Genomic DNA, 22,558 nt, shown 5'->3' with positions numbered 1-22,558 from the left:
TTACACTTCTGAGAACCCAACCCTACTTTTGTGTTAGAATGTTGTAATTCTAAATGTCATCATAAATAAAAACTCACTCTATTTTTGCCAACCGCAATAATGTAATTTAGGTCCATCTAAAGTGTGCGTCTGTTTTACACAAATGTGTAATTTCTTTTAAACCCTGGTTTAGTTTAATCTTTTATCTCTATCTTAGCATTAAATTCAATGAGTTTCACATTATCAGATATATAAATTACATTTCACGCAGTCTCCAGTTTTCCGCAGATCCAGATGACTGAGGTGTTGATGGGTCATATTTGGCTCAGACAGGCCTTGCGTCCTCCATCTCTCTAACACTCATTTTGTCCTCCTTTCTTTCCTTCCACCCTGAACATACCCCTCCAGCGGCAGTTGCGGCTGTTAGACATATGGAGAAAATTGAAGGAATTTAAAAATAAAAGGAAAAATGTGAAATAAAACGTGTGAGTGGAACTCTCTCCTCAGGGCAGGGTAGACCTCTGTTGGCTCTCAGATCACACAAAACCTCTTTAACAACGGCAAAAGAATTGGTTTAAAGTGCAGAAGAGAAAAGTCAGATTCTTGGACAAGTTTTTCGTCATACCAATTGAATGATAAAATGCATGCACTTCTTTTAACACTTGTTCCAGTGCTGTTGTTGTTAACATACCTCATCGGTCCTTGTTCCAAAATGTGTTTTTGTCTGACCCTGATTCACTATTAAAAGTGTTTATATTTTAGACCTAGCGGGATGATTTTCACGGGAAAATTGCGTAAAGGTCACATCAGTGAAATTTTGCATACAAAAACAGGTCCTTTGTCAATAGCGTAGAAATGCATGAAATGTAGAATTTGCATGACCAACTTGAACCTGAGAGAAATCTGTGTGATGGAGAACTTTTTCCACCCTCATGGGGAACTCCCGATCACGTGGATTCCCATCGGAATGATTTCGCCTGTGAAATTCGGCCGAGCAACATTATATGTGACAACACCTATGATGAAAACTTGCATAAGACATTTCTCAAAGCTAGTAAATTGAGTGAAAGCAATCAAATTGATATACTGTTAACACATTAAAACGGCTACAGCTGTCATTTCATCAATTCATTCCCCACCACTAAAAAATATCACTCACTAGTTCACCTTGCCAACTAGTTTGTTTGGTTAGATCACTAAACCATCCGGACACATTAGCATTTGGCATCTTTAATGGTGAGATTAAATTTCTACATGCTATAGATAAGAGAAATGCGAAGCTAACAGCAGCTCTCACATCTACAGGTGGGTGATGCGAGTGTGAGGGGTTAGGCCATGTTCGCTCTCTCTCGGTTTTACACACCCTCTCAAACACACACACACAGGCAATCTGCGGTTTCTCAGCAGGATGCAGAGATTATTTTATCACTGCAGGATTCCGGGACATTCCTGCTGGACTTCCGAGCGTTGGTGGGATAAAAGCATAAGCGAATCCCGCAGCTCCGACTTGGATTTCACTCCCTGGGCAACACTTCTGTTTGGCCAACAGACTGCGGGCCCCAGGCCGGTGGTAAGCGGCAGGTTTTAAAGGCCTGAGTGTATTTATAGTCATTTCCCAACATCGCTGCTCAACTCCAGCACAAATACATTACAAATTCACACTCCCAGAACGCTGAACACACACACACAAACCCCAAATTTTTACATACAATCAGCACAGAGCGAAAAGATTAGGAGAAAAATAGCACAGTGTGTATTTGAGATTGTGTGTTCCGTGGAGACAGGAAGAGAATGAGACTGAAATGGTGAGAAATTCTGCAAACCTCGATGGGCTCCTACAATAACAATATTAAAGTTTTGGGCTCTCTGATCATTCTTCATTTGCACATCAGCCCTTTTCAACCGGGTAAAGCGAGTCAGCTTCAAAGGCACGGTGCAGATGAATAGAAGCATAGAGAGAGAGACCGCTGACCCAGCAGTGTCTAACAGAACAACACTATACTTCACCTCTGACTCAATGCTATTCACTATAGTCCTGCTGTATGCTGCTCCGACCCTGATACAGGACAGTCCAATATTTATTATATATTATATTATATATAATTATAATTATATAATATAATATACTATAGGGCTAGTTCACCCAAAAATGAAAATTCTGTCATTGATGACTCACCCTCGTGTCGTTCCAAACCCGTAAGACCTTCGTTCATCTTCAGAACACACATTAAGATATTTTTGATGAAATCCGAGAGCTTTCTGACCCCCAGCGTCAGAGACTGACATGTAAGATAAGAAATTGTTGATCAAAGTCATTATTTTTGTTTATTTTTTTGCGCTCAAAAAGTATTCTCGTCATTTCATAACATTAAGGTTGAGCCACTAGTCACACGGACTATTTTAACAATGTCTTTACTACCTTTCCGGGTCTTGAAAATGGTTATAACTTTGCTGTCTATGTGGGGTCAGAAAGCTCTCGGATTTCATCAAAAATATCTTAATATGTGTTCTGAAGATGAACGAAGGTCTTCCGGGTTTGGAACGACATGAGGGCGAGTAATTAATGACAGAATTGTTGGGTGAACTATCCCTTTAAAACCTTTTTTAGGATCTGAGTGGTCACTACTGTTAATTTAAGGCCCAAACCATGGCTTTTTAAATGGGTTTCAAGTTGTGTATTTTATTTTATTTGTTATAACAGATCTATTGATGACAGTTGTAATTTAATTACAATTTAATGTCAACTGGATTCTTGTGTACATTTGTGTGTGTGTTTGTATGTGTGTGTGCCATGCTGTCTACTGTTGGATGATGGTCATGGTTAGCTAGCCGTTATAGGAATTGGATCGAATCGAGCAGTGAGTGAGATTACGCTTCTGGCTTGCTGCGAACATGCACACACAAAACACACACTCTTAGTATAATATATACTCAAGAGTGTTCTTTTTAGTGAATCAAACACAGACAACTAACTGTGATGTTACTATAACCAACTATACCTATGCGTTATGTCAGTAGAATTTTAAAAATATAAATGAATGAGTGAAATATATTTTACCATATTATACCATATCATATTATACCATATTTTTTGTTTAATTACTGGATTGCATTAAAGGATTAGTTCACCTCAAAATGAAAATTTCCTGATAATTTACTCACCCCAATGCCATCCAAGATGTTCATGTCTTTCTTTCTTCAGTGGAAAATAAATTAAGTTTTTTGAGAAAAACATTTCAGGATTTTTCTCCACACAATGGACTTCAACGGTAACCAAATTGTTGAAGTCCAAATCAATGCAGAAAGCGTGACCTTTCCAACGTGATTACGTAATGCCTGCCGCGTCGCAGACCAGCAAAAGACGAACAATTGTGGTTAAAAAGTATATACATTTTTATTTTATTTAGTAAATGAACGATAGTTTCGCTAGATAAGACCCTATTCCTCAGCTGGGATCGTGCAGAGCCCTTTGAAGCACTTCAAAGCCCTTTGAAACTGCATTGATTTGGACTTCAACAATTTGGTTACCGTTGAAGTCCATTGTGTGGAGAAAAAATCCTGAAAAAAATTAATTTCTTTTCCACTGAAGAAAGAAAGACATGAACATCTTGGATGGCATTGGGGTGAGTAAATTATCAGGAAATTTTCATTTTGAGGTGAACTAATCCTTTAATGAAAAGTGAAAAAGCCTGTGTAATACTTTAACAGTAATAAAATAATCGTTAATGGAACCATAAAGGAACTGGAATCGTTCAGTTCTTTATGATTCCCATTGCTATTTTTGAACAACCCATACTTTAATCAGACATTTTAGAGAAACCCATGCTTGAGATAGGCAAGACTTTAATTATGATATGAATTATGCATAAAAGTATGCACACACACACACATACACACACACAAATAATATAATCTAAATTATCCTGAAACGGATCATCCAGACATGAGCACTCTCCCAGTCCTACACACACACACACACACACACACACACACACTCGCATATATAGAGCCGGTGTGGCCAGGCTTGGTCAGAGTGACACATAGTAAAGTTTTACAGGTGCAGTGAGGCGGGTAATTGGTGTGTTAATTCGTCCACGAGCGATCAGTGCAGTCTAATGAAATTTCCACTGGTGTTCTCTTACATCCTGCGGGTCAGGAGGCAACTTCCTGTTTGGATAAGAAGTGCTTTAAAGAGAACGAGGAAGGAGAGAGAGAAAAGGGCATACTTTGACTTTCAGCTGTGCTGGACTGGGCTGGGGGTAAAGGGGATGAATGGAATTTCAATTTGCCGCTAACCACCAGCATAACTACCTACACACACACACACAAACACACACACATGCTTCTTGGATCTCTGTCTGCAGGGGCTGAAAAGTTTGTATGAATGTCTCCATGATTCAGTGAGCACCCACCCATTAATGTTGCAGGTGGACAAACGCACCTGAGGGCTTGACACACGCGCTCCACTTGACCTCCCAAACACGCATACAAACTCTCTTATACGAGAAACAAAGAGCTATATGACTGCCTCAGAAAAGCTTTTGTTTTCAAGTCGAAATTGGACTTGTCAGCAGATCACTCTCAGAAACCGTGTTTGTGCGTATGTGTGTGATCATCTGAGAGGAGTTGAGAGGCTCCTGTTGAGAAGACATATGTGTAAGAGCCTGACATTTGACCCTTGACCTTTGGATGGAATTTACACACACACTCACTCATTCCAGCTGCTGAGGAGAGATCATTGCCACTGTTACGCTGCCTCGGTATTGATTGATACTGATTGATGAGTTTTAAAGTTGTATTTCTCTTATGCCAAAGACAATCTGAGGAGGAAGGGACAATATACTTGTAGAAAAATGAATGGGAGATCTTGTAATGCTCAATATGGTGGCTTAGAAATCCCATCCCTTTCATTTAGAAGAACTAGTCACATTTTTGGTTATATTTATTTTAGACTGTCCACGAGAAATATAAATATAAATGTAAGTGTAACCCATAAATCGGCAATAAAATCTGACAAGTAATGCTATCAAGAATTGTAAAAAGTATATATTTTTAAAATTCTATTGGATGGATGGATGAATATTCTGTCATTTAAATATGAACTACACTTTTATAGGCCTATAAATGTAGGTTAATGTTTATTTATACATTTTTTCTAGTATTTGTTGTTAATTCAGTTTATAAATTTTATTACTAAATCGGTAATAAAATCTGACAAATGGTATCAAATATACCATTATATATATATATATATATATAAACAAATATATTAATATACAGTATGTTTGAACTCTTAGGCTTAATTAATGCTGCAGAAATATAATTTATTGTTATTTAATAATAACTAATGCAAAAACTAATGTTAACAAACTGCTCGTAATTGTAAAGTGTTACCAAAATGTTATTGAAACATAATCTTGACAAATGGTCTTGGAGCTTTTTAGTCTTTCCTCATTGAAGTAAGAGCTGATAAATCCATTGTTGTCTTCATAGCAACTTCCTGTGTGTGTGATTTGAGTGCGTTTCTGTGTACTTCTGTGTGTTTATTCGCATTCTTGATACCTGCCTGCCTGTTAAGCCGCTTCAGAGTTCCTCTTGCCTTAAATCCATTTACAATATACGAGACCTCATGTAACTTGTGCTGCCGTAATGGGTGATGTGACTTTGCATTCAAGGGTGCAGTGCTGAAAAGCTGTTGTTCCTGTGCCGTCGATCAGATCCTGTGATGTGCGGACCATTCTTTCACGCTCAAACACACACGCTTAACTGCTACAGTCAGTGACATTGACATGTATGGAGTCAAGATTTACCAGATCAGCTTTCCCCTCTGGGAGGAAACTTTATAGGAGTGGTCACTTTCCCTCTCCGTCTCACTCCTGAAGAGGAACAATAAGAGAGACAGAAGGGATTTAATATAAATATGATGGAGATATCATGTGTGTGACCAAGCCCAGTGGAACAGTAATCAGAGAGATCTGGTCAACTAACACACACCTGGATACACTCACTCACACACTTACAAAAGGTTCTGCTGCATCAGTTTTGATGAAATAATGTAGTGTTTGCAAGTGTATTGAATTGTATGGAACAAATCTTAATGGAACATAATTGTTTGGGATTTTAATATGTGACTTTTATATAGTTGGCTTGTATAATTGCCTGCTGAAAGATATAGTTTAGCTAAAAAATGATAATGATAATTCTGTCATAATTTGCTCACCCTCATGTCATTTCAAACCTGCATGACAAATTTTCACATTAAATTACAATGAACAAGGTCTTTCAAACTTCAAAAAGGATGCATAGCACCATAAAAGTAGTCTTTTTTAAATGTATATTTTGTCATTTTGGTAAATTATTGTATGGCTTCATTGGTATGTGAGTCACATGGACCACTTTTTTGGTTTTGCATAATTTATGAAGCTAACTTAACTTTTTTCCTCATTTAATTACACTGAAAAAAAAAGAAAAAAAAGACCAGCACCATCTTATGAATTCCTCATTTTGTGCTCAAAACAGGCAAATGAGTTCGGAACGACATGATGTGTCTGGGGGGTTTGAGAATGTGGTAAAATGTGGTTTACCATGATGGTAAAAATGGCAGGAATATGAGTTCTGGAAGATTTACATGTAGGTGAATTCAGGTTGATTGGGACACTTTTCCCCAGTCATCTCAATGGCAAAAAGTGTCCCAACACTGTAAAAAAAGAAAAGAAAAAAAAAGTACATTCAACTTGGATGTTTAAGTAATTTCAACTTAATTACACTAAACTGACTTAAAAATGAGTTTATCTTGTATAACTTAAAAGTTGAACATTTCTTAACTTATTTTTATGAGTTAAAGCAATGTAAAAACACATGTTGTTGTCATAACTTATTGATCATACATTATTTTACAGTGAATGAACCTGAATTGCGACGTATGAATGTATTTTTTAAAAATGCTTTAGTAAATAATGGTATATCCACATTGTTTTGGCCGTGTATGAACACAGTAGCTTATGAGTGTTTTTAATAATTAATCTCTTAATAGTTTTGGGACCAGCTTTGCCAGTTACCAACAACTTGTCCATCAAAACACTAGGGGGAGCCAGGCACCATTGTCTCTGTCTTTTGGCTCTTGGTATTAGAATAAGATGCCCTGTGGATTGGCAGCATTACATTCATTTGCATGTATTAAACCTTACTGTGGACTATACTGGAAATAATTTACTTATTAACTTGTGCAGTGGATTAACAATATGAATTATTAATTAATTAATTAAGTAGTTTTATATTTTGTACATTTGAGAACATTAGGAAATTCAATCATCTTATTACTGTCTTAAATTACCACAGAGTCAATAAACATCTGAGATTTACAGTTTGCTTTGGGATTTAATGAATATAAAGCATTTCCGTTGCCTGCTTCTTTTGAACCAGGAAACACGGTTGTACAATCCAACAAGCACAAAAGGGATCTCCTTCATCTGAAACTTCATTAAATGTAGGCGGTGACTGAAAGGGACATGAGGTTGCGTTTGAAGAAAGACTGTTAAAATGTTTGGGATATTTTTCACTGCGTTGGATTCAAAAATACCCTAAACCAAAAGCCACATTCTATGGAAAGCTTTCGACCCGTAGAGAAATCAAACATTTGCAAAAACATGGAAACATAATCACGCTAATCATAAAATCAGGACCAAAATGTCAATCAATTCTTTTTAAAGCTCCGCTCTTAAAACAGTTCATTTCATCTAGTTATTGGACGGGATAATTTTTTGGTTAAACTGTTTTTGGATAATGAGTAATCACAGATTTGCCACATTTCCTTTAAAAATAAACAGACTGTTTGCAGCAAGTCACAGACTGAATGATCATCCACACCTTGTTTTTTTCCCCCGTTTTGTTCTTATCTGTCCCATTTCCCACTTTTATTTTGTTGATTCATCTTTTTAAGATTCAAATAGGATTTTCATATGAAGAGCGAGAGTTAAATCTCAAATCGATTCTCCACACAGTCACTTTAATTTTGTTTTGGGCAGTCATATATGAAATGCATGAAATTTTTTGATAGTCATGTATGAAAATAGTTTAACATTGTAAATTATCCTGTCCAAAGGAATGTAACGTCCTGTTTGCCCCTCAGTCAGGCCTCTCTCTCTCCTTTATCTGGACAGAGCTGGGTATACACTGGCCCGCAAAGCCCTGTAGGGCTGTTTGGACATGCTGTGTGTGTGTGTGTGTGTGCAGCATGTCCAAGAGAGAGGAAGAGAGAGTGTATATGTGTGTGGTGTGCAGATTTGTCAAAGCCACAGACTAAATAACAAATATTGGACAGACAGGATTGGAGAGACAGGGTGAGAGCGCATACATACATAGTTACATACACACTCACACTGGTCTCTGGATGACTTAAAATAGCTATTTCTGGATGCTCAGTGTGTCTGACTAAATGTACATGCATTTTGTTAGCCATGGCAGAGACCACATAAGAACACGTAATCATAGGATTAAAGGAATAATCCACCCTGAAACTGTAAATTCTGTCATCTTTTACTCACCCTCATGTTGTTCCAAAACCGTATTTCATTCCTTTATTGAAAACACAAAAGGAAAACTTTTACATTTCCATGCAATTGCAATAAATGTTCAATTTAGCTTTCAACCTTTAAAAGGATGCAAAAGTACCATATGACTTCAGCAGTCAGCACTATATTCTATACATTTTGTGTGAGGATGAACAGATTAAAGTTAAATTCTGTGGTAGGAACATTGAATCAGTGAGTCGAACAGATCGGTCTGATTCGGAAAGGAATCATTCAGATTAGTGTGAATCGTATCAATCGATTAACTGAAAAGTATAATTTCACAAATTGGACATGAACATGCTAGGGCAGATTTTCAGTGAATAACAACTTACATTTTGGTCTTTTCCTCACATAAATCTATCATATGACTTAAGAACATTTGGAATAGCGCATAAGTCTTATTTTATGATACTTTTATACTCATTCTTATTTTTTTTTTCTTGAATTCTTCAGTTAAGAGAGAAAGAAAAAAATCTTGTTCCTCAGAATAAAGAAAGTCGTACAGGTTTTGAAATGACATGAGTAAAAACGTTTTCATTTTTAATTATAATTTTTGGGTGAACTAATCTTTTAAGGTCTAATGTGTGTCCAGATCACAGATTACCAAACATATTTTCCCCAAATCCCCCAGACACAATCTCTTCTCTTTATCTCTTTCTTTCTGTCTGTGATAGTCAGAGCCAGACTCGCGCTGCAGTGGGCCAGCAGGGTCTGGTTTATTGAGGGGAAGAGACCAGTCATATGCACACACAATGGAAAACATAAAAACCTTTCTGAGCTGTTGACTTTATGGGGAAGATATTGATGTTATACAGACAGCATCATAAATACCTGTCCACAGCCCACAACGCAAGCCACCCAATCACCTGCTCTCTTTACTCTCACACTGTCCACCTCTCCAGAAGAATACATCACAAATAGAGAACCTAATAGTCTGCATCTGAGTTTAGGATCTGAACTGAATTCTGTTTTGTAGAATATTAAAGCAGTCATTCCCAACTGGGTTTACTTCAGGAACCTTTTTTTTAATGGTGATCATACAAACAAAAATATCATTAAAATTTAACATCACAAATTATTTAAATGATCATGAACTGCATAGGCCCAACATACACTCTAAGAAAAAAAGGTACAGAAGCTGTCACTATGGCACTACCCTTTCAAAAGGTAGCCTACACCTTTGTAATTTATTTACACCCAAAGGGTGCATATTAGTACCTTAAAGATACATATTATTTTCTGAGAGTTTAGGCTGAAAAGGAAAAATGACTGGTTTCATTTTGCTTCATCTGCCAAGGTTTTAATAATTGCATTTGATTTGATTTCAAATTGGATTCTAAAACAAATACTTGCAGTAATAAGTAGGCTATTTGTTTTATTTATAGATAGATAGATAGATAGATAGATAGATAGATAGATAGATAGATAGATAGATAGATAGATAGATAGATAGATAGATAGATAGATTTTGTTTACTACATCAACTATGCAACTATGCAAAACAAGTTAATTCAGAGAAAAAGATGATATGAAAGGGTCCCTCAAGAACCGAATTAGCTGTAGAGTTTGTAAACTCTTTCTCTGAAATGTGTATGTAAGAGCAGCTAATATCATCAGCTCCCCCTGTGCCCAATGAACCGGAGCAGACTGGATGTTAGGGGATTGTTTCTGTCTCCAGGCAGCAGAGGGGAATGTTGTAATAGTGATAATGGTAATCTGGTTGGTGCATTGAGGGTAATTGTAGATGATTTGCAGATGACAAAAAGAAAGAAGAAAAAATAAGGTTGAAACCAGTACAGGCCAAATGATGTCATTTTTTGGGCTTTAATCTGGTTTTGTTGTAGAAGGGTGAGTTCTCTGGAAGATCTGACTGCTTTTGAACTTAATCGGCACCTTCAGTCCTGGGACCAAACACACTCTCCCTATAATGCTCATTTCCTTTTAAAATGGAAGTGATAAAGATTATGGAATTTTAGTTGTGAATTGTCTGTGTGCAGTTTTGTTTGAACGTGTGTGTGGTCTTTTCTGGCACGACTGAGATGGTAAAGCCATCAGAGGGGAGTGACAGTGGGTGACACTCTACAGGGGGTGGAGGGGTGATACAACACAAGCCTTAATTATCCACTTAATGGGTTTCACACCCTCCTATATCCACACACATGCCATAGCATACAACCTACACTTAAAACCTACACTTATTTCATTTGAAGCAATTTTTACTCAGAAATTGCTTGTAAATTCCATGAATAATTACAAAGAAATGGCAAGTAACACATTGAATGAAATCTAGAAATATTGAAATAGTATTTTCTTGGAAAATGTACTCCAATAATCTTTAAAGTTGTATATAAAGTTTTTTTTTTTCAGTTGCTTATTGCAACTTATTATTATACACTAGCTAATTTTCTCATATGTGTGTATATACAGTGGAGTACAAACATCTTTAGTTAAAAATGCCCCCCCCCCCCCCCCCAAATAAAACCTTATTTTTTCCTTAGATTATATTAGCATATTTGAATATTTTTGTCTAATATTATATCATAAGAAATATTATAATGTAATATTTCTTCTTTTACATTAACTTTTTTTTTTTTTTACCAACTTTAATAGGGGAAAAACTAAACTAAAACTTAAAAGGGGATTTGTAGTCACAGACACTGTATGTTTATAAGTATTAATTCATTCATGTGGCACATTTCTGTATTATATTACCAGATCCAGCTTTGGCTGTACAATTGTGGCATTAATTATCATGATCATAATCTACCTTTAAACTCCAAAACGTCATAGCAAATTTCTAAACATCTTCTCAGAAGATATATAGAAACACTTTTGTGAAGGCCATATGTGCATCACAAGGCATTTGAGAGTCTGATGTCACAAAACATGCCCTTCTCTTTTTACTCTCTCTGTGTGTATGAGTAAGTGGCATGAGTTTTTTACTAATGAAATCCATAATAGGCCTCTCTTTACTGCACATTTCTGGTGTCTTTATGTGGTCACTGTTCCACTTTATAATCTGCTTGGTTATTTTGATGTATAAACTTGGTAACGCAGGCATTGTGCCATTAACACATGCCACCTCTCTCCCTCTGGTTTAGAATAGAAACGCTAACGTGTCAAAATAAGTCTTTTCCCTGCGGATGCAATTACAATCTTAAAAAGGGAAATGCAGGCTTGCACTGTTTCAAAACAGGAATGTGTGCGTCTGCCTCTCTCTCTCTCTGTGTGTGTGTGTGTGTGTGTGTTGATGGAGAACGTTTGCATATAAAAATCCTTTCCACTGTTTTATAATTAATCCAGTCAGACATGTTTCCATTGTAATACCTCATAACAAACTGTCTTGAAATTAGTAGTTTGCAAAGAACAAAGATTCAAAGAAACATCTGCACAAGTCAAATTTCCATCCACCTTTATTCATGCTGATGAGATTTTTCATGCTCTGGCCACAAGTTGGAAATTAATGGAGGCTTGGACAAAAATTAAACCAAATCTAGTAATAAAGTGAAAATGAAATGAAGTGTCAATTGTGGCTTTAAATTTAGATCTGATCGTGTTGCATCACACTTCTTTTTACACGTTTTACAGCGTTGCGCATTATAACCAATCACACACGATTCTGTTGAGCTTATGAATGCAATGGCCAATCAGAGGCGTTCAGATTAGTCATCGCTGAAACGCCGGAGTTTTGTTCAGTGCGTGCGCTCGCCGACTGAATTCTGCATTCTCGTGAATTCTCTCATCATATAAGTGCAGATTTAGGTATGATATAAGAGATTCATTTCACAGTGTAGACAGCTTCATTGATTATAATGGGAGTTTTTTTTTTGGAGAGTGCTTAAACTTGCACTAGACTGAAGTCTCGCTCGCTTTATATATACAGCCTATGGCTGTAGCTCTTAAATCTTATTTACACTAGTTCCAAGTAATCAAATTTAGCATTTTGTGATTGGCTGCAACATGTGCAAGTATCAATAGAGTTTTAGACTTCAAATTTGGAATTTGGATGCATCTTAATGCAAAAAATTTAAACAACCTAGGCTCATAGGAAAAAACGTGTCTATCTACATTTCTACAACACTTCAGAAACATAGGTTACCTATTCATAAAATTCAAAACACCAACAACATTTATTCCTTTTCACACAAATTATGATTACGAGGGCAAATTATCAATTAATAAAGTCTTTTTTTCATACGTTTTTTTGAAAATACTAGGTTATTACCTCAACACACTTTTAACAGTGCAAGATTTGTAAACTAATACATTTTGAAGTTTGTATAACATAACTAGGTCCAAATGTATGTGTTATCTGACAGTAAACTTGCTTGGTAGCTCACCTGGTACACCATTGCACTTACGATGCAGAGCGCTCTGTGTCAAAAAGTCCTGTGATACAAAAGTCGCGATAAAACAGCTGAAAGACTAGAAGCACGCTAAATGCCATGGTTGCTTTAGTAAATGCTTTTTTATCTAAGTAACTCTGCAACTACATGTAAACTAACTCTCATTTAAAGGATAATTCCGGTATTTAGCACTTTGAGTCTCTTTTCTGGTTTGTTTTGGATGAACTAGAGTGGTGGACACAGACATTTTGACGATGGGTCCTGTCTCGACTTTTTGACTCGTTTAGAATCGCCTTTGACCGCTTCAGAGTGGCTGGCTACGGGCATGCACGAACATGTCCTTAAAAAGTTAGTTATATAGTTATAGTCAACAGAATATGTTAAAGGGATCATCAAAATAAAGTGAAACCATTTTAGCACCATACACTGGACATTTCACTTTGAAAGTGTTTTTAAATGTTCAAGAAGCAACAGGCAAATTTTTCCAATGAGCCTGGATTGCATTTGAATGTTTTAAGCATAAATTAGATTTGAGAGCTTCTGTGGAGGAGGGCACGACTTTCAGTAAATATTACTGCCTGTTCTTCAAGCCAAACTTTTGTATGGCTTCAGAAGACTCACTCAAGAGTCATATTGACTACTTTTATGGTTTTATTTGTTGGTATCGCTATGAAAAAGAGTTTTGCCATTGTTTAAGCCCTCCTTAAAAAAAGAAAGTCATAAGGGTTTAAAATGAGGCTCAGTAAATGATGACAGAACTTTTTTGGTGAACTACTGTATCCCTTTCAATTTAACATCAAGTCAAAAGGGCATTGAGGCTCAGAGGATTGTTAGATTTCTCCTTTATGGAGGAACAAAAGCTCTAGAAAATATCAAGCGTTGGTTCTAGATCATTTGTTATCCTATATACAGAACATCAATAAAAGTATGAAAGATTACTCAGAAGCTGTTCATGACCTTCAGATGTAGGAGTTTCAGGCCACTTGACAAATTCCACCTGGTGACTTATCTTCATAGAAATACTGTAAGCCAGAGTAGATAGACCTTCATGTGCAATACTTTGTGTTTAGAGCATGAGGGATACAGTTTTCCACACTAATGATAAGGATAACTTATGCTGCACAAAAATATACAGTTTGGAGCTTCTCGGGCGCCCCTTTTAATCTCTTATTCATTTCCCTCTGTCTCCATTTCGAAGAAATCTCTCTGCTTGTCTATAGGAGACTGAAAGAACCATGTCAGATATGAAGAAAGGGAAGGAGATATAGAATACACACTTAAATGCACTTATGCAAACAGTGTGGCTTTCCACTAAAATATTGCATGGGAACAATATGGAGCAACTGACCTACAAAATTAATACCTTAAGAAGAACACACAACCAAGAAAACTGAATTAGCTACTGTATGTACCTAAGCATGTATCAGTGACCTAAACAAGCAGAATCAGGTAACAATAACATAGAAGGTGATAATCTATGTAGCATGTTCATAATGTAATTTGTGTTCTTCTGAGCATGTGTTTGTGATAGAAACCAGCAATGCAACGATATGGATGCAGTCTCGTTTTGTGTGTTTGTGATAATGGGGGACATCTCCTGGCATCCCATCACATAAAGATAGATAAAAAAGGGGTGACATGTATGTTTCGAGGCTGTCTGGAGACGTTCAAGCGTAGAGTTATCGCACATAGACGAGTCAGAGTCACAGGGCTGATAGCAGAGAGTGAGTGCTGCTTTCATAGAGCAAAGATGATACTGTATGCGGCTCTTTCTGTCTGATGTCACTGAGACACTTGCACTGGTGTGTGTTAATGTGGTTGTTGACCTCACTGTCAGATCCATGAGTGTGTTTGAGTGTGTGTGTGTGTGTGTGTGTGTGTGTGTGTGACGTGAGATTCCTGCTGAAAGACTCAAGAGGGTTCAGAGTGAATGAGGAATAGTGTGTGTGTTATACAGGGACATGAACATATTGTCTTTGTTTACTCTATTATTGCCCTCATGTTGATGAAAAATGACTTCAATTATGTTAATTTTTAATCTGGATATGGGCTTTACAAGAAGTGAAGAGGTTAAAAAACACCTGTATTATTTCTTAAGAAAAGAAGTTAATGCATAGCGTCTGTGAACATGGCAAAAATCATGACAAATGCTCAAACCAAAAGAGTGTTATTATTTAAAATTATCATTAGTATTATATAATTTACTAAATCTGACATATTGTTTTACTCTGCTTTCTAAAGTCTAATTAATTTGTCATTTTAAATAATAAAAAACTATTTTTGAATAGATAACCCACAATTTTCTTTTAGAATATTGAAAGCCCTTTTATGTTTCTTTTTAGGGTCATTTTTTTACAGTATAAATTGTTCTGCATGCATGAAAATATATTTCTGCCTTATATTCAAAAGTTTGATAATTGGACCGTTTTGATATGACTTGCAAGGGGATGGTCATATTTAGGAGTCATTGGCATCAAAAAGTGTGAAAACCCCTGTACTAGACCATATATGATGGAGACATGAAAATGTACTTCATAAAAGCAATGATCTAACTGAGTGGTTTGCAGAGGTCATTTCATTTTTCTTGCTTTTGCTCATTTTCTTCAGGCTTTTCATAGTCTGTAAACGCTTTGGCAAGTGAGAAGCCAGTATGAGCCGAAAAATTAAATAAAACAGAGCGAGAGAGTAAGCGAAAGTCGAAGACCACCTCTTTGTTTCTTGATAGCTTTCACAGATGTTAAACACCAACCGCTCGCTCTGAGCTCTTTATTAGCGCCTGATGCCTTTTAGAACATGAGCATGAAAACAGCTCACACACACTTTTCCCCTCTCTCTTTCTCAGTCACTGTCTCTCCATTCATCCTTTGGCTTTTTCTTTACACACAAACCCACAAATGGCCATATTTACTCTGCCTGAAGTAGATTCAGAGGCAGTGGCTGTGTGTGTGAATAATATGGTCAATACTTTGGCATGTTTCCCCCTCCAGAGATTCAGATTAAAACATGCTGTGCCATTAAAGTTCATGAGAAACATTTCAAGATTTGCTTTACTCTCAAAGTGTGTGTGTGTGACATCTTCATGCTTAATTTATTTAGCCTTAAAATGGTAAAATAATGAATTCCATCATGTTGGACTCAGACTTACGGTGGTAAAGATGTTTTTCATGTATGTAATTGTCTGTGTCTGTGTGTGTGTGTGTGTGTGTGTGTGTGTGTGTTTGTGGGTTTGTAGGTTGGGGCTCTTATGAAGCTGAACTAATGCGGCTCTGTTGTAAATCACACTAATAAGGCCGCAGCCGATCACACACTCACTCATTTCTCTCTTTCCCCCATCCCTCGCTCTCCATCTCCCCCTTTCCTCTCCTCCGCCGGCCAATAAATAACCTCCGGCCTGGCTGCGTACATAACGCTCACACTACAAAGGTTCACCATCCCATATTTTCCGCGTAACGATGTCTGAAAAGGTAGGAGGGACCGCTGCTATCAGCAAATGAAATGCCATAAATGTGATTCATGGAGGAATGAAGGCGTCAGCTTATTCCTCCATCTTATCACTCTTTAACAAGCTATTTTTTCCCTGTACTTTTTTTTTTTTTTTTTGGTTGATCCCAATTATCTTTTGCATGTGTTTTGCTTCCTGTACTATTCCCTGAGGCCCCGCCTACATTTGGCACGTTGCCATGGAGACAGCTGTCTGAGAGAATGTTCATGTGTCTCATGATGTCATAAATTATCGCCACCGCTTCCCTCTCCATTTATCAGAGGAAGATAGAGATGCAGACAGATTGGGAGGGGAGGAGAAAGGGAAGATGATGTTTATGAGAGAAAGTTAGAAAGAGATGGATAGAAACGATGGGAGTACATGATCTGGTGTGTGTATGATCTGTGATAGCACGCTGTTGATTTTGTGTGTGTAATAAATTAGTTAAAAAACTCTCCTGATGAAGTTGTGGTATTTGAGGCGACTGATTCCCTTTGTCCTCCAGCACACTTCCTCCTCATATGTGAAAACAGTAATATTGTGAATATTATTATAATTAAAATAGGGCTGTGAAACGATTAATCGCGATTACTCGCATCCAAAATAAAAGTTTGTGTTCACATAATATATGTGTGTGTACTGTGCATAATTATTTTGTATATATACACACACATGCATGTATATATTTAAGATTTTTTATTTATTTATACATAAAATATTTATATTTATATATAATACAAATTATATATACAGTATATTTAAGCAAATATTTCTTAAATATATACATGCATGTGTGTGTATTTATATATACAAAATAATTATGCACAGTACACACTCATATATTATGTGAACACAAACTTTTATTTTGGATGCGATTAATCACGATTAATCATTTCACAGCCCTAAATTAAAAATAACTGTTTTCTATTAATGTATTTTAAAATATAATGTTTTCCTGTGACTGAATTTTCAGCATCATTACTCCAGTCTTCAGTGTCACATGATACTTCAGAAATCATTCTAATTTGCTGAAGTGATGCTCAAGAAAAATTTCTTATCATCAATGTTGAAATCAGTTGTGATTTTTGTGGAAACTGATATGTTTTTTCCCCAGATTTTTTAAAGAACAGAAAGTTCAAAAGAACAGCATTTAAATCTTTTGTAACAATTAAAAAGTCTTTACTGTCACTTTTGATCAATTTAATGTGTCTATGTTGAATTAAAATATACATTTCTTTAAAAAAAAAATCTTTGAACAGTAGTGTAGATGGGAAAATGTACAGTAATTTGCAGCCTCTGTTTGGCAGAATTGTGATATCTCACATTATAATCGAATAAAAGCACGTTTAAATTGATCAGTCTACTTAGGATTCAATTAATATATAATTAAAGTTATTTTATTCTATTCACAGCCATAGTGTTTGTGTGAGTGACAGTTTTTTTGTTATCATGAACAATAGCTTTCACTCACCATCAAATCCAAAAGGAACTATTCTTGTTTTTTTAATGAGATATTGCAGTATTTATTATAAATAATTTATCCTTAAAAAAAAAAAAAAAAAAAAAAAAAAATTGTGTGCCCTCTTAATCTTTAAAATTAAAAATAACTTCCCCTCCCACTTGCAACTTCTCTTCTCTTCTTACCTGTCACTCACATGAGAGACAGGTTTTACTTCCCGTGTACAAATCTTTAAATGGTACGGCTCCACCCTACCTGTCTGTCCTATTGACTGAGCACCATCCAATTAGATCACTCCGGTCATCCAATCAGAGAGTCCTGTCTATCTCTAAGTCAAGATTGAAGTGTAGGGGGGACCGTGGCTTTTCTGTCGTTGCCCCCAGACTCTGGAATGACTTGACAATTTCGATTAGACTGGCCTCATCTTTATCTGTTTTTAAATCTAAGTTAAAAATATTTTTGTTTGATAAAGCATTTAATACATGTTGAAGCACCCTTCCATTGTACTTCATTGTTATTTTAAAATGTTGAAGCATGTATTTTACTTACATTTTTATTTGTACTGTGTTGTATTGTTGTTAGTTTTTGTGTTTTTAGTTATTGTAAAGCACACTGGACAATGTGGGTTGTATTTAATTGTGCTATATATATAAATAAATTGCCATTGCCATTGCCATGAGATCCCAGCAATAGCAATCCAATGATCCAATCATTTCCAGATCAACAAAATCAAGTCACACCCTACATTTTTTTTTCTTGTTCGAGAAGCCGTTCCATTCAGATGCAAACTGAGAGCTAATATTAAAGCAATATGTTTGACCTTTGCTTGCGTTTATGTACGTTCACTGGGAGTTGTGCATAATGTAAATGTTTTTGTGTTTATTGTTGGGTGCATGTGTTTTATATGCATGTGTGCTGCTGAATATCACTGACTCTTACAGTATGTGTTAAACTTCAGCTAATAAATCTCAAGACATTATTGTAGTGTTAATCCAGGTACTTCCAAACAAGCAGCCATTACATTTCTCTCCAGTCGTGACCTCCCTATCTCAGCCTCATTAAATCTGGAGAAAAACCTCCTACCTACCACAACCACAGACAAAATACCGACCTCGCTCTCTCTCTCTCCAGGATATCACGAGTGTTTTTGTAAGCCTAGCTAATTAGTTTCTCTCTCTCTCTCTCTTGCTCCCTGTATGTTTAACTGGTCATCAGTGCTCATAAATGTGCTGTTGATTTGGTTACTTCCTGAGACAATGGCAAAATTGTTTTATGTGCCATTCAATTAGCAGCTGCTGCTGGGCTGCTCCATCTGGACCTCTTTATGCTGAGAGAGTGATGAGGAGAGAGAGAGAAGTGCAAAGCCACAACCTCCGCTGATGGAGGACGAAATGACAGGGGGAACCATGCTGTCTCCAAAACCTGACCCTAAACAAAGGGGAGGAGAGGGAAACTGCAAGTCTCTCTTTGCATTTCAAGAGTTCAGGTGCCTGAATGCCCTATGGACGTAGAATGAAGTCATTTATTAACACACTAAATTGAATAGGTATCCATAAATGTAACAATAAGCAACACATTTTAGGTTGAAACATGACTTTATTTGAACACGGTATATTTCAAGTGTAGGATTTTACTTTAATTGCTAGTGAATTTCACAAATAAGTAACAATTAAATGAATTAAATGTGTAATTTTGAAATAGAAAAACTGAAATAGCATTTTCTCGTTTACAACTTCAAAAAGTATATTTTATGTTTTTGCAGTGTATTTTATTGCGTAGTACGTTTTTATTTCTTCAAAATATGGGTTTCCAGAACTATTGGCGCTCTGGAAGAATATTTAAAGCCAAACAAAGTGGCGGCTGTTATGAAATCCTATGCTTTACAGTTGGTCTCTGTTTCCAAGAACTGTATTGCTGCCTTTCTCCAATACTCGTTTCCCTGGGGTATAAATATGAGTTTGCACGCATGTAAAATACCTTTGTCCATCACCATGGGTTAAACCGCAGAGCTTTCAGCAGAAAAGTGACAGATGATTGTTGAACCGCTCAGATCAAGTAACAGATATAAAAGAATACATAAACAGTTGAAAATACCGCTAAGCACAAAGGCTAAAATCAAAACCTTTCAGAAGTCTGAAACAACTGCAGATTTGCCAGAGAATTATGTATGGGGATTTGTGAGTGAGGGAGACGATGAGAAGAATCCAGAGGTCATGGTTTTAGAATTCCACACTTCAAAATCAGCTGTTAGATGACAAATCAATGTCAACAAGTGCTTAGGAAAGGATGCACAAATGAAGCCATTACCAAGCACAAACTGCAGCGTCTGGAGTATTTCACTTTGCCAGGAGTTATATTTCAACTGGAATTTTGTCTTGTGGTCAGATATGTATAATATCATAATTTGTTTTGTTGTCAAAGAAAATTCATGCAGGAAAAAGCACCTGACACACAATAAAGTATTGTGGTGGATCTTGGTAATTAGTTGACTGTAATTTACCTGACCATATAAGGTGAAAATTATATTTAACAGGAATACACACACACACACACACACTGTTTTAGAGGCAAATGTTATCTTTTGATTTATTGAAAAATACTGGGCCCTATCTTGCACCCAGCGCAATTGACTTTGTACACCGACGCATGTATCATTCCTATTTTGCACCCGCGCACAGCAGACTTTTCCCTCCACAGACGCACGTCGGTTAACTAAGAAATACACTTGCGCTCCCGGGGGCGGTTCAGCGCAAAGAGGAGGCGTGTTCTGGCGCAAATGTTCCCTGGTGCTATTTTGCAGGTTTAGAAAACAATTCCGCCACTGGCCGAAAAAAACTAGTCTATAGTCAGTGGCGCATTGCGCATGTTATTCATTATGCTATTTTAAGGGCGCATGCTTGGGCATAATCAATGTAGCGTGTACACAACGCGCATACACTTTGATTCTCTCATGTACACAGAAGCAGCAGTTTTCATTTTTGCAAATCATAGATTATTACGATAGATAGATCATTTACCCAAATTATCATACGCCTGTTTAATGGAAGTTAATTTGGGTGGGTTTCTCCATCCCCAACGTCACTTCTCTGTGTTTTACGGCCCTGACGAGAACGTCGGTCTCCTCGGCTGTGAACCGCTCCTGGATAATAGGAATCCGCTATAGAACAAGCGCGCCTGCTCTTAAAGGGAATGTGAGATGACGCTCTGGTTTATTTCACGTTACGCCCAAACCACACCTATGAATAATGAAGCTACTTCAGACCAACACATTTTAGATTTGCGTCGGGCGCAAGAGTCATTTATCCTGCTGGTATAATAGCAACAGCGCCCAAGACCCGCCCACAAAGTTACTAGCGTTTCACGCTTGATATTTGCGTTTCAGACCGTTAAAATAGGGCCCACTATATTTAATAAGACAGTATAGTTTTGCAATAAAATATTGTTAAATGTTATGTTTTTTTCAGAATATTTTACAGTCTGGAACTTTATTCTAGAAGTCACATTTGAATTCTTTTAAAATAAGAATTCTTTTCTTATTTTGTTGTTATTTGTGCACATTATGGTGTTTTATGTTACTTTTTTTGTTATAGCATTATTTTAACCTTGTGTGTTGATGGTATTTTACCCTTTTATGGGTAACGCTGTGCTTTTCTATGCATTTGTATTAGCATCTGTTAATTTATACTATCGTGACTTTCTGCTGGTTATCACTATCAGTATTTAACAGTACAAAGTAGATTCAAGTAGCTCAAATATGTTATTAAAGGTGCAATAGGTGATCTGGGAAATGCTAACTTTAGCCTGCTAACATTAAAAGCATACGATCCCACCCTCCCTGCAATTCGCCATCCAAATTTCTGCGTGAACAGGCTGCGCAGTGGTATGCAAACACACGCTGACTGACAGGGAACACATGCTATCATTTTATTTGGACCAAAGGAAATGACCGAATGAACATTTTCTGGTTCTACGCCTTCCACAGATGATATATCTATAAAAATACATTTAGACCGCTTAACATATAATTGCTATCAGGATATCTGTTTCTGTAGAGAATCACCTATTGCATTAAATATTATATGGTCATGTCCTATAAAACATGCAGTGTCTAAAATGACATCCCATAATGCCTTAAACATTGCACATTTTTTAGTAAGTTTTACCACAACTGCCCAAAACCTGCTTGCCTCTGCCAGAAGTACAGACTTGGCCACAGTTTGGACATTTCAGCAAGATTATATCACAGACATGGTTTCTAGGAACATAAAATAAGTGCTTTATTAAGGCCACCCCAGTCATGGGATTTGAATCCTACTTAAAACAAGATTTTTTTCTACTTTCAATATTGTTGTTCTTGAAGAGAACAAGCTTTCTAGTTCCTCCTGCTGAAGAGCAACCCCAGAGCATCATGTCTGACAGTAGCGATGGTGTTTCCTGGGTATCTGAATTTTGTGTATGTCAAACATAGTGCTTTGCTTTCACGATATTGAGTTGAACTCATCAGACCGCAAAGTTTTCTTCTAAAGCTTTTCAGGTTTTGTCAATTAGCTTCTAACAAACTCCAGGCGTTACTTAATATTGGCCGTTCTTTGAAGTGGTTTTCTTTCAGACGTTCTCCGAAAGAGGCCGAAAATGCTGGGGAGATTGTTGATGTCAGTACAAAGAGTTTAAGTAGAGAGATCTCATAAATGTCAGTGATATTTATTTTGCAATCAAGCATTTG

This window comes from Abramis brama (genome assembly GCF_963993115.1).
Source record: "Abramis brama genome assembly, chromosome: 22".
NCBI classification, from domain to species: Eukaryota; Metazoa; Chordata; class Actinopteri; order Cypriniformes; family Leuciscidae; genus Abramis; species Abramis brama.
The sequence above is the reverse complement of the archived record's forward strand: the minus strand, read 5'-3'. Positions refer to the sequence as shown.